Source organism: Artemia franciscana, chromosome 14 (genome assembly GCF_032884065.1).
Source record: "Artemia franciscana chromosome 14, ASM3288406v1, whole genome shotgun sequence".
Classification (NCBI taxonomy): Eukaryota; Metazoa; Arthropoda; class Branchiopoda; order Anostraca; family Artemiidae; genus Artemia; species Artemia franciscana.
In genome coordinates this window covers 29089709-29105302 of record NC_088876.1, presented here as the reverse complement: position 1 = coordinate 29105302, position 15594 = coordinate 29089709, and the positions used below count along the sequence as shown (strand labels likewise).

Below are 15594 nucleotides of genomic sequence, written 5' to 3'. Positions count from 1 at the left end.
TCCACTTAAGTCATCAGTCTTCTGTACAAGGGACTTATGCATCCAAAGCTGGAACTTAGAATGGCTCTAGCCTCCCCTTACTTTAAAAAAGACACAAAAGTGTTGGAAGATAGAGACATGCAGATATAGAGATATGCAGATATAGAGATATGCAGAGACATGACAACAAAGTAATATCAGGCACGCAGGAACCTTCCTACCCTGCAAGACTAACAAAACTGAAACTCCCAACACTTGTATACAGGAATAAATAGAGAGGATGCCCTTCTAAGCTATAAATTATTGAGGGCTAATATGCTCCCAGCATTATTTCCCACTGATGGTCCTAACTTAAGGACTAGAGGTCATCACATGAAACTTCTTAAACAATCTACCCAGAGTCCACACTCAATGATTTTCTCAAGAATCATCAATGATTGGAATAAACTCTTCAAAGAAACTGTTACTGCTGAATTTGTAGACATCTTTAAATAGAGGCTGGGAGCTGAGTGGTCCTCCAGGGAGTGTAAACTCAACTGGGAAGCTATTGATCACCCAACTGCACCTGGTCACTAAATAACTTTGAAAACAACTCAAATCGTCAACTCTGGAGCTCTACAAGGAGAAATCCCTAGATTGCTCCAAGCTGCAATTTAGGGTATTAGGGTTCTCTGATGTCTAAACACACTATGTACATATTTCTAAATGCACTAAAATATTGTATATAAAAAGAAAATAAGGATTATATGTGAGCCCCATCCCCTTCCCCAAAACTTATTCTACATTTATCTGGACGCTTAATGAGAGTTAGGATATCCAGAATTAAAATACACTTTTTGAAGCATCTGCCCCCTCTTCCCCTATGTGCAAAATGAACAACCACCACCACCCCTTCATAATAGCTGATGTGCACTTACAAATTTCTATATATAATTTTGTGAAACTAGAAGCAAATCATTTTACTTAATAAAGCTTTAATATACATTTCAGAAGCACCTCTCTTCCATAAGAATGGAGATATCATCCCACAGCACAATTATTTAGGCTTAATCTAAATTCTAGGATATGAGATACAAATTCAACTCTCCTCCCCTATCCCTTTCTATATTCACTTGAAAACTCATGAAGAGTTAACAGTTTGGGCATTGCAATGGGTTCTTTTTAGCCACTTGTACCTTCTCTCCCACCAATAGAATGACTCACTACCCTTCCTTCATAATACATACTTGATGCCCAATTATACATTATTAAACATAATTCCCTAAAAAACAAAGTGATTTAACTTGCAGCATTACAGCTTCTGCAACTGAGAACCATAGAATATAGTTTTTTTTTTCATACTTTACAATCATTGGTTATCTTGGATTTCAACTGCTATCAACTTGCTCCTCTTTAGGGAAAATTGTAGTTTAATGTTATTGAACAGCAGAAGACAACATTTTCCTGTGGCACAATCTTTATGACCACTTAAAAAGGGCCCAAGAACTTTAAATTTATGCTCAAATGAGCTCTCTACTGATTTTCTATGACCTTTAGATTGAAACAATCACCCCTGAAAAAAAAAACATGTACCATATCCATAATCTTTCCTTTGTGAAAAAAGATACAGTAACTACTTTTTTGTAGATAGGAGCTCAAAACGTCTACAATAGGGTTCTCTAATATGATGAATGTAATAATACAATTTTCACTAAGATTGCTTGCTTTTTCAGAGGTGTTTCATCTTTTTTTTCAAAAATCAGGCAAATGTTCTCAGACTTGTACCTATTGGTGAGTAAAAATACACTTAATGAATCCTCTACATCTAAATCAGCATAAAAAGCCATTCTGTTGATGTATCAATTGTCAAAAAGTTTCATCTTTGGAGGTTTGATAAATAGTTTGGTGAATGGCCTGAGCTGCTTCTTAGTCACAGCTTGCTAAAACAGACTGTTTGAAAAGATTTTCTTGTGATAAAAATTTTACTGGAACTTGTTCATTTTGTTCAATCAAATTTGAGCACTGAAAGAGAGAGGGTCAATTTGACAGCTGGATTGTAAGTTTAAGTTTTTCTTTTGCTATTCTATAATTATTTTTATTGTGAAGATATGAGGGAATTCAGTTTGAGGATGAGAATAGCCCTATTATGAAAGAGATATATTTTACATGGCCAAGGAATTGCACATCTTCCCGTTCTTCATTATTTTAACTATACAGTGTTGCCGGTCTATATTTGTGAAGTATCTATTTTTGATAAAGCCACAAATTACGTAAGCTGAATCGTTTATCTTCTACATTTGGGGAAACCTGTGCAAAAGAGAGCAATAACAAACACAAAGAGCCGTATTGGTACCGGTGGGATATCCATCCTTAAACTGCTGGGGATAGGCGATTTGAGTATCCGCACTTCCCACGGGTCTAAATTCACCCCCCCCCTCCAAAGTTCTGAAAACCCCATGACAAATTGCTATCTGTTGGCTGAAAGTTTTTTCCCCAAATTAAAAAAAAAGGCAGCGCTTTTTTCTCATATCATGCTGCCACCTAGCGAAATTAAGGCCATATCAAGTAGAAGACCAAAAAGGACTCATATAAGTCCGAAAAAAGGATCCAACAATTGTCTTGCCTGCGATATTGCATTAGAAAATGATTCTTATGCCATCCTTTGTGATGGATGTGATAAGTGGATATGTACCGAGTGTCTAGACATGCCTGAACCTGAATATCTGCTTATCACGAAAATCTCCTGACGTGTAGATATTTGTATCAAGTGCCCAGCATGTAAATACGGATCAACATCTGTTAATACTCAAAATCCAAGTGTTGAGAATATCGTACAAGCTACAATAAATAGCATTAAAAATGAGATCATTGATAAAATCCCATCTCAAGTGGCCTTTCAAGAAATTGTCCAAGCATCTTTAAAAGACTTGGAAACATCACTAAAAGCTGAAATCTCAAAAACTGTCAGTGAGATAAAATCACAAGTGTCAGCACTGGAAACCCAGGTGTTCAAAAAATGCTCACTCTCTGAAATGCGTTCTGAAGTCCAGACAGTAGTTCTTCAAGAGACAACAAGCATCAAAGCCAATCTTACCCAGCATCTTGATAGTGAGATCCAGCACCACTTTTCTGAAGAAAGGGACAGACAACATAGAGCCCTTAACATTGTTGCGTTTGGGGTCCCTCTGCAACCCAATGACCAACTATTCATCAAGTCTTATATTGATCAAAAGTATAAGCTCAGAGACGTTCACATCAATAACATGAGAAGACTTCCGATCCCTACTAACTCTCTGCCATCTGCAAGCCCTCGTCCTGTTCCTTTTACTGTCCCAAGCATGGACATCAAAAGGTCAATCATCAGCCGCTCCTGCAAGCTCCACAAGGATATACAATTTCGTGGTGACGCATCCAAGACAGAGAGAAACAGGAGAAAGGCCTTAGTTGAAGAGTTGAAAAGAAGAACAAGCTCAGGTGAGCCTAACCTCATGATCTTCAAGGGCCAAATTGTTCCAAAAAACAAGGCTACTCATTGCAGTTGGGAAACCACACCAAGGCCCCCTCCAAACCAATCTGCAATGGAAACCTAGTTATATCATTGCATCCTCATGTAAATAGTTTTGTTTCCCCAGTGCTTTGTTTTGATAAATTGTCAGTTGATATTTCTTGTGAAGCTTCATCCAATCCTTCTCCAAATGTTTCCCATGTTGATTTAAGTGTTGTTTCTGCTAATGTTATATCTAATAATTTGTTCCTGTCATGTCAGAATTCAGCAGATTCAAGTTTTTCAAGTACCATATCTGATGTTACCTCTGAGTCTAAACAGCCAAATTTCCCGAGTTAGAAGCCACTTTCTGGAAACGCTTTCGTGTTCTTTCAAGCAATGTTGACTGTCTGACAAATAAGCTTCTAGAATCCGGAGTGCTTCTTAGGGAAGAAGCAGCAGATGCTGTGAGTTTTGTTGAATTGTTACCAAAACATAGTTTTTTGGCGGTTACTGAAACATCTCTACAGATCTCAAGATATCAACTATTTAGCAACTTGGAGCACCCAAATTGTTGAAGAGGAGTTGGTGTTTAAGTAAGAGATAGTATCCAGGTTAGTGTTGTAAATCCTACTATGCTTGATATATCTTTGATTGAAAGTGTATGGCTTGATATCTCCATTGCTAATAAAAATTTGCGTCTTGGGTGCGTTTATTGAAGTCCTAGTGCTCCTTCCCTTGAAGATAGTGAATTGGCCTTCAAACTATCATTGATGAAATGACATCTTCAATATCCCTTCCTAGCTCATTTGAGTTAATAATCACTGGAGATTTTAATTTTCCTGCAATTGAGTGGGTCGAAGGAATTGGACATTTTTCATCTAATAGTAGAGACTCACCTTTTTTACTTGCCTATCAAATAATTTTCTTCTTCAGACTATTGATAAGCCTACATGCTATAGAGCTGATCAGAAGCCCTTGCTGTTATACCTTGTCATATTGCATGATACTGATTCCCTCATTCGTAATGATTATTTACTGCCAATTGCTAGTAGTGACCACCTAGTTATTCTGTCTGTGTTGTCCCTAAATAGTCGTCTTCAACCTAAATTTCGTCCTCAGACTTTCACTGATTATGAGGCAATGCAGCAGGAACTTTCATCTGCAGACTGGTCAATGCTTATCACCAGTAACATCAATGAGTTGTGGTTAAATTTCAAAAAAACTCTTCTTGCTCTTGAAACATTCCAGGGTTATTTTTAGAAAACAGCCCAAAACACTTCCCTTCCTCACTAAGGAAGTTAAGAATCTGATTTACCAGAAATCGAGAACTTGGAAACAGTATATGAAGAAGAGGAACCAGGAGACCCTGTCAATTTATAAGGCAGTACAGTATCATGTAACAGATTCTGTAAAAAAAACTGAAATCTGCTTAAGAGGAAAAATTAGCTTCTGATATCAAGTTAAACCCAAAATCTTTCTGGAGACATGTCTCTTCTAAAAACCCAAATCATCATACTATTCCTGACCTTGTTGACCACAGTGTACTACACTCATCTCCAATAGATAAGGCTGACATTCTAAATGCACAATTTGCTTCTGCCTTTACCCAAAATTCAGGTACCTCCTCACCAGATCCTCCATTGTATGAAGGAGTGCTTTTCCCTATGCCTGATCTGTCAGTAAGTGAAGTAATGGTTTTCAATAGCCTTGAGAAGCTTGATGTAAATAAGTCAAAGGGACCAGACAGTGTTCATTCACATCTTCTTAAGGAGTGTCAAAAAGCTCTCAGTTACCACCTGTGCATGCTGTTCCGGTTATCTCTTCAAAATGGGGAACTAACGCACGATTGGAAAACATCTTATATAACCCCACTCCATAAAAAGGGAGGAAGAGACTCAGCAGAAAATTACTGTCCTATAAGCATCACCTCTGCAGTTGTTAAGGTGCTTGAGAGATTTGTTAATAAAGCCCTAATTGAACATCTTGAGGTCAATAATATCCTTTCCACATCACAACATGGATTCAGATCTGGTAGATCTGTGGACACTAACCTCATCCAAACATATGAATTAGTGACTACACTGCTTGATAAGGGTTTTCCTGTCAACATGATTCTTCTTGATCTGTCCAAAGCATTTGACAAAGTTTGTCATGAATTCCTCATAATCAAATTGAGGGCTGCAGGTGTCAACGAAGGTGTTGTACAGTGGATTATGGGCTTCCTTTCTGAAAGATCACAAAGTGTCAGAGTTTTTGATTTGCAAGGAACTCCTAATTTCTCTTCTCCCACAACTGTATTAAGTGGCGTGCCCCAGGGCACTATTCTTGGACCAACACTTCAACTTCTATGTTAACAAACTACCAACCCTTCTTTCAAATCTTATTACTCTTTACGCTGATGACTCGAAACTAGTAGGAAAAGCGGCTACTCCCTCTGACCAGCAATCAATTCAAACAGATCTTGATAGGAAGATGGGCTAACATGTGGCTTCTGACTTTCAATGTTGACAAATGCCATGTAATCCATTTTGGCAAACAATAACATCAACAATAACAAATCCATGAGGCTGCATAAATTTGAACCCTGGATATATATGTATTAAACTCTGAGATAAAACTGTTTTTCTTTGTTTTTTGGATTTTCCCTGGTCTTGTGTTACCCTAGGTGTTGATTTAAGGGACCTACCTCAGTGCTGTGATTGATATATTTAGACTTTAGGGCAATTCATTTTATTTTCAATTCTCCAGGGAATTGCACATCTTCCCGTTCTTCATTATTTACCTATACAGAGTTGCCGGTCTAAATTTGCGAAGCATCTGTTTTTCTGATAAAGCCACAGATTACGTAAGCTGAATCGTTTATCTTCTGCATTTGGGGAAACCTGTGCAGAAGAGAGTGATAACAAACATGAAGAGCCATATTGGTACCGGCAGGATATCCATCCTTAAACTGCTGGGGATAGGCGATTTGAGTATCCGCGCTTCCCACAGGTCCCCCAAGTTCTGAAAACCCTGTGATAAATTGATATCTGTTGGCTGAAAGCTTTTTTTCCCCTGCATTTTTTTCCAGTGCTTTTTTTCTCATATCATGCCGCCACCTAGCGAAATTAAGGCCACATCAAGTAGAAGACCAAAAAGGACTCATATAAGTCCAAAAAAAGGATCCGACAATTGTCTTGCCTGCAATATTGCGTTAGAAAATGATTCTTATGCCATTCTTTGTGATGGGTGTGACAAGTGGATATGTACTGAGTGTCTAGACATGCCTGAACCTGAATATCTGCTTATCACAAAAATCTCCCGATGTGTAGATATTTGTATCAAGTGCCCAGCATGTAAATACGGATCAACATCTGTTAATACTCAAAATCCTAGTGTTGAGATAAATTCCCATCTCAAGCGGCCTTTCAAGAAATTGCCCAAGCATTTTTAAAAGACTTGGAAACATCATTAAAAGCTGAAATCTCAAAAACTGTCAGTGAGATAGAATCACAAGTGTCAGCACTGGAAACCCAGGTGTCCAAAAAATGCTCCCTCTCTGAAATGCGTTCCGAAGTCCAGATGGTAGTTCTTCAAGAGACAACAAGCATCAAAGCCAATCTTACCCTGCATCTTGATAGTGAGATCCAGCGCCATTTTTCTGAAGAAAGGGACAGACAACATAGAGCCCTTAACATTGTTGCGTTTGGGATCCCAGACTGTCCCAAGCCTGGACATCAAAAGGTCAATCATCAACCGCTCCCACGAGCTCCATGAGGATATACAATTTCGTGGTGACGCATCCAAGACAGAGAGAAACAGGAGTAAGGCTTTAGTTGAGGAGTTGAAAAGAAGAATAAGCTCAGGTAAGCCCAACCTCATGATCTTCAAGGGCCAAATCATTCCAAAAAACGAGGGTGCTCATTGCAGTTGGGAAGCGCCACCCCGGTCCCCTCCAAAGCAATCCACAATGAAAACCTAGTCATATCATCGCATCCTCATGTAAATAGTTTTGTTTCCCCAGTGCTTTGTTTTGATAAATCATCAGTTGATATTTCTTGTGAAGCTTCATCCAATCCTTCTCCAAATGTTTCCCATATTAAGAGCTATTTCTGCTAATGTTAATTCAAATGTTATATCTAATAATTTGCTTGTGTCATGTCAGAATTCAGCAGATTCAAGTTTTTCAAGTACTATATCTGATATTGCCTCTGAGTCTCAACAGCCAAATTTCCCGGGTCAGAAGCCCCTTTCTGAAAATACTTTCCATGTTCTTTCAAGCAATGTTGACTGTCTGACAAATAAGCTCCTAGAATCTGGAGTGCTTCTTAGGGAGGAAGCAGCAGATATTGCAAGTTTTGTTGAATTGTTACCAAAACATAGTTTTTTGGTGGTTATTGAAACATCCCTACAGATCTCGGGATATCAACTATTTAGCAACTTGGCGCACTCAAATTGTCGAAGAGGAGTTGGTGTTTATGTAAGAGATGGTATCCAGGTTAGTGTTGTAAATCCTACTATGCTTGATATATCTTTGATAGAAAGTGTATGGCTTGATATCTCCATTGCTAATAAAAATTTGCGTCTTGGGTGCGTTTATCAAAGTCCAAGTTCTCCTTCCATTGAAGATAGTGAATTGGCCCTCAAAACTATCATTGAGGAAATGACATCTTCAATTTCCCTTCCTAGCTCATTTGAGTTAATAATCACTGGAGATTTTAATTTTCCTGCAATTGAGTGGGTTGAAGGAACTGGACATATTTCATCTAATAGTAGAGACTCACCTTTTTTATCTTGCCTATCAAATAATTTTCTTCATCAGACTATTGATAAGCCTACATGCTATAGAGCTGATCAGAATTCCTTGCTGCTAGACCTTGTCATTTTGCGTGATACTGATTCCCTCATTCATAATGATTATTTACTGCCAATTGCTAGTAGTGACCACCTAGTTATTCTGTCTGTGTTGTCTCTAAATAGTTGTTAACCTAAATTTCGTCCTCAGACTTTCACCAACTATGAGGCAATACAGCAGGAACTTTCATCTGCACACTGGTCAATGCTTATCACCAGTGACATCAATGAGTCATGGCTAAATTTCAAAAAAACTCTTCTTGCTCTTGAAAAGAAACATTCCAGGGTTATTTTTAGGAAACAGCCCAAAACACTTCCCTTCCTCACTAAGGAAGTTAAGAAGCTGATTAACCAGAAATCTAGAGCTTGGAAACAGTATATGAAGAAGAGGAACCAGGAGACCCTGTCATTTTATAAGGCAGTACAGAATCGGGTAACAGATTCTGTAAAAAAACTGAAATCTGCCTACGAGGAAAATTTGGCTTCTGAGATTAAGTAAAACCCAAAATCTTTTTGGAGACATGTCTCTTCTAATAACCCAAATCATCATACTATTCCTGACCTTGTTGACCACAGTGTATTACACTCATCTCTGATAGATAAGGCTGACATTCTAAATGCACAATTTGCTTCTGCCTTTACCCAAAATTCAGGCACCTCCTCACCAGATCCTCCATTGTATGAAGTGCTTTTCCCTATGCCTGATCTGCCAGTAGGTGAATTAATGGTTTTCAATAGCCTTGAGAAGCTTGATGTAAATAAGTCAAAGGGACCAGATGGTGTTCATCCACGTCTTCTTAGGGAGTGTTGAAAAGCTCTCAGCTACCCTCTGTGCATGCTGTTCTGGTTATCTCTTCAAAATGGGGAACTACCACATGATTGGAAAACATCTTATATAACCCCAATCCATAAAAAGGGACAAAGAGACTCAGCAGAGAATTACCATCCCATAAGCATCACCTCTGCAGTTGTTAAGGTGCTTGAGAGATTTGTTAATAAAGCTCTAATTGAACATCTTGAGGTCAATAATATCCTTTCCACATCACAACATGGTTTCAGATCTGGTAGATCTGTGGACACTAACCTTATCCAAACATATGAATTAGTGACTACACTGCTTGATGAGGGTTTTCCTGTCGACATGATTCTTCTTGATCTGTCCAAAGCATTTGACAAAGTTTGTCATGAATTCCTCATAATCAAATTGAGGGCTGCAGGTGTTAACAAAGGTGTTGTACAGTGGATTATGGGCTTCCTTTCTGAAAGATCACAGAGTTTTTGATTTGCAGGGAACTCCTCACTTCTCTTTTCCCACAACTGTATTAAGTGGCGTGCCCCAGGGCACTATTCTTGGACCAACACTTTTCAACTTCTATGTTAACAAATTACCCACCCTTCTTTCCGATCTTATTACCCTTTACACAGATGACTGAAAACTAGTCAGAAAAGCGGCTACTCTCTCTGACCAGCAATCAATTCAAACAGATCTTGATAGTCTAGAAAGATGGGCTAACATGTGGCTTCTGACTTTCAATGTTGACAAATGCCATGTAATTCATTTTGGCAAAAATAACAAGCATCATAAGTATTTCCTTTAAGACAACTTCCTTTCTGCTGTTTCTGATGAAAGAGATCTTGGGGTTATTGTAGATCACCAATTAAAGTTTAGCAGCCATGCTAAGTCTGTTTCATCTTCTGCAAATAAAACCCTCGGTATCATAAAAAGAACCATCTCCAGCCAACACCCTAGAGTTCTTAAGAAGTTATATAAGGCGCTTGTACATCCACACCTGGAGGTTGGAATGTCATTGGCAGCCCCTTTCTTCAAAAAAGATAGGAAGTTGCTTGAGGATGTCCAGCATCATGCCACTAAGATGGTTACCAACATGAATAAATTTCCATACAAAGAAAGACTACATCGTTTGAAGCTGCCAACGCTGACATACCAACAGAAAAGGGGTGACATTATTTTTACCAAAAAAATCCTCTCTAAAAATACCCTTCCTGGTCTCTTTGCACAGCCCTTGCATTCTGGTACTAGAGGACATTCTTTGAAGCTCTCCATTGACATGTTCAAGTCCCACCTTGATAGGGAATGGCTCTGCCAGGAGTTCCTTTACAATTGGGAAGCTGCAGAGTCCTCCACAAGAGTCTAATCTAACAGCCAAAATCTATACCAAACGAATTCTTTTTTTTCTCATGGAGCATCACAAGGATGGATAATCCTTATATCACTCCAAGCTGCAATTTAAGGTAAGGTAAGCATCATAAGTATTTCCTTCAAGGCAACTTCCTTTCTGCTTTTTCCAATGAAAGAGATCTTGGGGTTATTGTAGATCACAAACTAAAGTTTAGCAGCCATGCTAAGCCTGTTTCATCTTCTGCAAACAAAACCCTCTGTATCATAAAAAGAACCATCTCCAGCCAACACCCTAGAGTTCTTATGAAGTTATATAAGGTGCTTGTCTGTCCATGCCTGGAGGTTGGAATGTCATTGGCAGCCCCTTTCTTCAAAAAAGATAAGTTGCTTGAGGATGTCCAGCATTGTGCCACTAAGATGGTTAGCAACATGAATAAATTTCTATACAAAAAAGAGTACATCATTTGAAGCTGCCAATAATGGAAAAGGGGTGACATTCTTTTAACCAAAAAAATCCTCTCTAAAAATACCCTTCCTGGTCTCTTTGCACAGCCCTTGCATTCTGGTACTAGAGGACATTTATTGAAGCTATCTATGCAGAGTTCCACAAGTAGACATAGAAGCCACTTCTTCAGCCAAAGAATCATCAATATGAGGAACCAGCTCTCTGAAGAAACAGTTTCTGCTACTCCAACTGACATGTTCAAGTCCCACCTTGATAGGGAATGGCTCTGCCAGGAGTTCCTTTACAATTGGGAAGCTACAGAGTCCTCCACAAGAGTCTAATCTAAAAGCCACAATCTACATCAAACAAATTCTTTTTTTCATGGAGCATCACAAGGATGGATAATCCTTATATTGCTCCTAGCTGCAATTTAAGATCTTGCAAAAATTGCACAAGCTGTGTGTACTATTATAAAACCAAAACTTGGCACCCAAGTTGTTGATCCAGGACAGGTAAATAAAGTTTCCAAGAATGAATTCAGAGTCTAAGAATCCCCCTGGAAGGTATTTCTAAGTCCCTATCCCTAATCTTTCTTTACCATATTCTAAGACTTAGGATATTGTACAAAGACAAGTTAACACCTATTTTAACCTTGAAAAACAGTAAATCTTTATGCAACTCTTGTGTGAGTCTAATTTTCTTTTATTCTAGGTTTTGGACATGAGGTCCCTTTGCCTGTGTATCCTTTTCATTTAAAATTTTGCTATGTTGTATTTCAGAATTTTTATCTAAATGTATTTATAATGAAACTTTCTTTTATTATTGTAATAACATCCCCTGCTTCTCACCTGCCATTATGATTAGGCATCTGATTCCCCCTTAGAAAAGTTTATGTGGGTATTTATGTTGCCAACCTATAGAACCAGCTTTCAGAAGACAGTATCTGCTGAATCATATCTCACATTTAAGTACAAAATTGACTAAGAGTGGCTATGTCAAGAGTTTCTACTAAACTGGAGAGTAGCTGATTCCTCAACACAAACAGTGTATAATTATTCCTACAGATATCATCATAGAGCATAACAAAGATTGAAATCCTAAATTTTCTCAAAACTGCAATTTAAGGCAAGGAGAATTTAAGGCAACTGTTTTTTTACAAAATAATAGGATATTTGAAATTGCAAATCTGTAATAGTTTAGAAACAAATTTGGGCTATATATTTGCACATCAGGAGGGTGGGGGTAAAGCTTAGCATAGGCCTATATTAAATATGTAAACCAGCCATTGTTGTATTTAATATAGTTAAATTCATAGTCTGAGACCAATGTTTAAGCCTTTTTTATACCCTATATTTAGGTCATTTATAAGAGGTCAAAAAGTGCTTAAATCTGAATTCCCAGTAGAAGTGATTATTATATTTGTAAAGAGTATAATAAAAGGCATCAAGTGGTATATTCACTTTATACAAAAGCCAGTAATACTGTTTGCTATAAATTAACCCACATCTTAAGCACTAAATTTGATACTGATTTGCCTTGTGCCTATGTTCAGATTTTAATAAGGTCACTTTGTTTTCTAGAGACTCCAAAAGCGTAGTCATCAGAATAGACAGTGATTTTGTTTTTATTTAATTCACCATATCATTAATAGGTCTAGGCCTACAGGCCCTAGTTTATGCTACTTGTTTTTCCCACTGTGCCTTGTTGTTCTAGTGACATTCTAGACTGAAGTACGTCTATATTAGGCTATCTTAAATTGAGATTGCCAGCAAGATAAAACAATGACCTCCTGAAGTGAGAACTTTTTTCTTCTTAATAGCCCCAACTATGCACTAATACCAAAATCAATTACAATAAGTCTATTGAACACAGGAGTACAACTAGCATAGGCTAAATGAGTAATAGGCCTACTAGAAATATTTAGGCCTCGTAATAGGCTACTCATACCAGAGAATAAGCTTACCTAATTTTCAAATATTTCTTTGAAATCCAGTTGCAATGCAGTGAACATAGGGAACAGAAAAGTTACAATTAGGTTTCTGCTAGACAATTTCAATATTTTTGTTGCTGCTGTTCAGCAAACTTTCATAAATAATATAAACCTTGGATTGGAAGTTTCAGTCATCTAGAATCTTATTTTATTCTTTTAATAGATGGTAGCTTGTCATATACTATATTAATTCGAAAAACGTCTGCGTAAAATTTAAATTTTACGTAACAGGAGGTAGGCTACTAGATTACATTCCTAAACTAGGCCTATTATTATTTAATCTAGGCTTATTATTAGACAGTCTAGGCTTATTCACATTTGTCATAGATTTATAGTGGCTACTTTAAAAGTACCGGCGCACTCTTGATTCTAGGATATAGGCTAGGGCAAATATGTAGTTTTCAACATTACCTTACTTGCCTGAAATCGTATTGTGCAGCGAATAAGGAATTATCCTATAGGTACTGGCTAGTAAAGATTTTAAGCCAATGTATTGGCTGAATCCCATTTTTAAAGCCATGACTTGGACAACCAATCTTAGTCCATAGCTCCCTTGAAGGCCTCCATACTAAGGGTTAAGACTGCTCCTTTGCCTAGGGAGCTCCAGAGCTTTGTTACTAAGGGTTAAGATTGCTCCTTTGCCTAGGGAGCTCCAGAGCTTTGTGACTCTATTTGAGAAGAAGTCAGTCTGGTGTTGGCTTGTTTGCAGTACAGCTTCTTGGTATGTTCTCTAATTCTTGTTGACTGGTCATGTTCAAGCATATTTTGGGTAAAATTCTAGTTAATTGACTTCTTGCTATCTTGGAAAAGGTGTAATTTAGGAAAATAAAGCTTTCAGGGATGGGTCTACAGGCTAAAGTATGTCCTGGGAAGGTAGGCTATTTTAAAGTACCCACCTCCACTCCTTCCTTTAGAGGGCCCTGAAATTCACCTACATGACAGGTCTGTACCTATTGAAATTTTGAAAAAACAACATTTTACCTTAATTTTCAGTTACTAGTTGCTTTTTCTCTGTCTTTAGTTCTGAAAATACAATTCCTGTTATTTGAATAGAATTCTGAGCCACATCAATGTTTTTTTTCAAAATTTAGGAAATGTATTTGCATATCTTTAAGACCTTACAAAACTGAATTGAGCAAAGTTATGAAGCAGAAAACAATTTAGTTGTACTTCAATTAAGCAGAAGATCTATTTTGCAAGGTTTTAGTTTTATAACACACATCAAAGGTCAGGGCTCTCTAGAGGGAGAAGGAGTGGAGGTAGTTGCTTCAAAATACCTTCCTGGGTCAAACTGTATTCTGTAGATTCATCCCTGAAAGTTTCATTTTCCTAACCTAAACCCTTTCTGAGATAGCAAGAAGTAAATTAACTAGAATTTTACCATATTTTATTGCATGGACTGAGTGTTCAGCATTTTGTAGGCCATGATGACATCCCCACACTTCTGTTGATAGGAAAGGGTAGAATCTGTAACTTCTCCAGACAGGATTGGTTGTCCAGGCTTTTATAACCCTCTATTGATTTAGTTGCCTGCCCTTGGACACTCTCTAGTTTTTTCTTGTTGCCTATAATGAATAGGGTTGCCATAGTCATGCCAAATTCCAGTTTTGGTCAAAGAAGTCCTTTGTATAGCTTTGACATCAACTTTGGTGACCTACTGCAGAATGTTTGTCTTACAATTCCCAGGGTCTTTATGATGTTGGAGGCAACTGACTGAGCATGTTTGCCAAATTTCCATTCACTCATCCACAAGTATATCCAAGTCTCTCAGTATATCCAATCACAAGCATATCCAATCTCTTTCAGCATGGAAGGAACCATCATTTGCCCAACACCATCTATTCCACATTTGTGATAATGATCCCTCACATTCAAATTTCAAATGGATTGTTTTACATATCTTGAATATTAAATTCTAAACTCTAGAGTTTTGCCCAATCAGAGAATTTGTCTAGGTTAGCTTTTAATAAGGCTCTGTCTTTGGTTGTTTTTTCAGGGCTGATGATTTTTGAATCATTGGCATACAGGAATATTTATTTCTGACAGATTATGAGGCCTTCTTGATATAGATGTTAAACTATATCTACATTGCATAGGCAATGTGAGGTGTGGTGGCAACCTTTGTTCTTCGCCAAGTAAAGTATTGCAAGAGCAACACTTTGGTTTTGTTCCCTTGCTTTGATTAAATGCTGAAGTTGTTAATCTGTAAGGATCTTAAAATAAATACTAGGTACACACTCACAAGTACTACTAAAGTTGTCAACCCCTTTAAATTTTTAAACTGGGTATATCTCATGAAGGAATTTTTCTACCAAAAAATGGATGACATATACTTTGATCAGCTCATCAATAGCTATTGCCATAAAAAAATGTATCTCAGTTCAAAAGTTGACTTTTTTGCCAAAGGCCAAGTTTCTAACATCATTACTTAGAAAGGAGCAAAAGATAAACTCTAATTTTTTAGCAATGAGTAAAGTTTAAGAGGCACATCTGATTCCATTTCTCTATTGCAATCCCAAGTGCTAAAACCAAATGATAAAATCAGCTGAAATCACAAAAAGAAATGGGTAGAAACACAAGCAAAAACCATACTTTTTGGCCCCAGGCAAGAGTTCTATGGAGCTTTCCAAAATGCAAAGTCATATTCATCAATCCAGCCTAAGGTCCACACTTTCTGTAAAAACCACAGAGGTTAGACCCCTACCACTTTCTAGGAATAAGCTGAAATTGGGGTGCTTTCA

General features: G+C 37.6%; 1 protein-coding gene across 2 annotated transcripts in view; it reads right to left on the bottom strand.

Annotated features, from left to right (window-relative positions):
- The window catches only part of LOC136035542 (repulsive guidance molecule A-like), a 53989-nt gene that overhangs the window by 23249 nt on the left and 15146 nt on the right, over nt 1-15594 (bottom strand). The window contains exon 1 of one of the 2 annotated variants that reach the window (XM_065717393.1): nt 12827-12940. The exons of the other annotated variant lie outside the window; for it this stretch is intronic. The gene's annotated coding sequence lies outside the window, so the exon portion shown is untranslated. Of the gene's footprint in view, nt 1-12826; nt 12941-15594 lie in introns of those variants that run through there. 2 annotated transcript variants of the gene reach the window in all.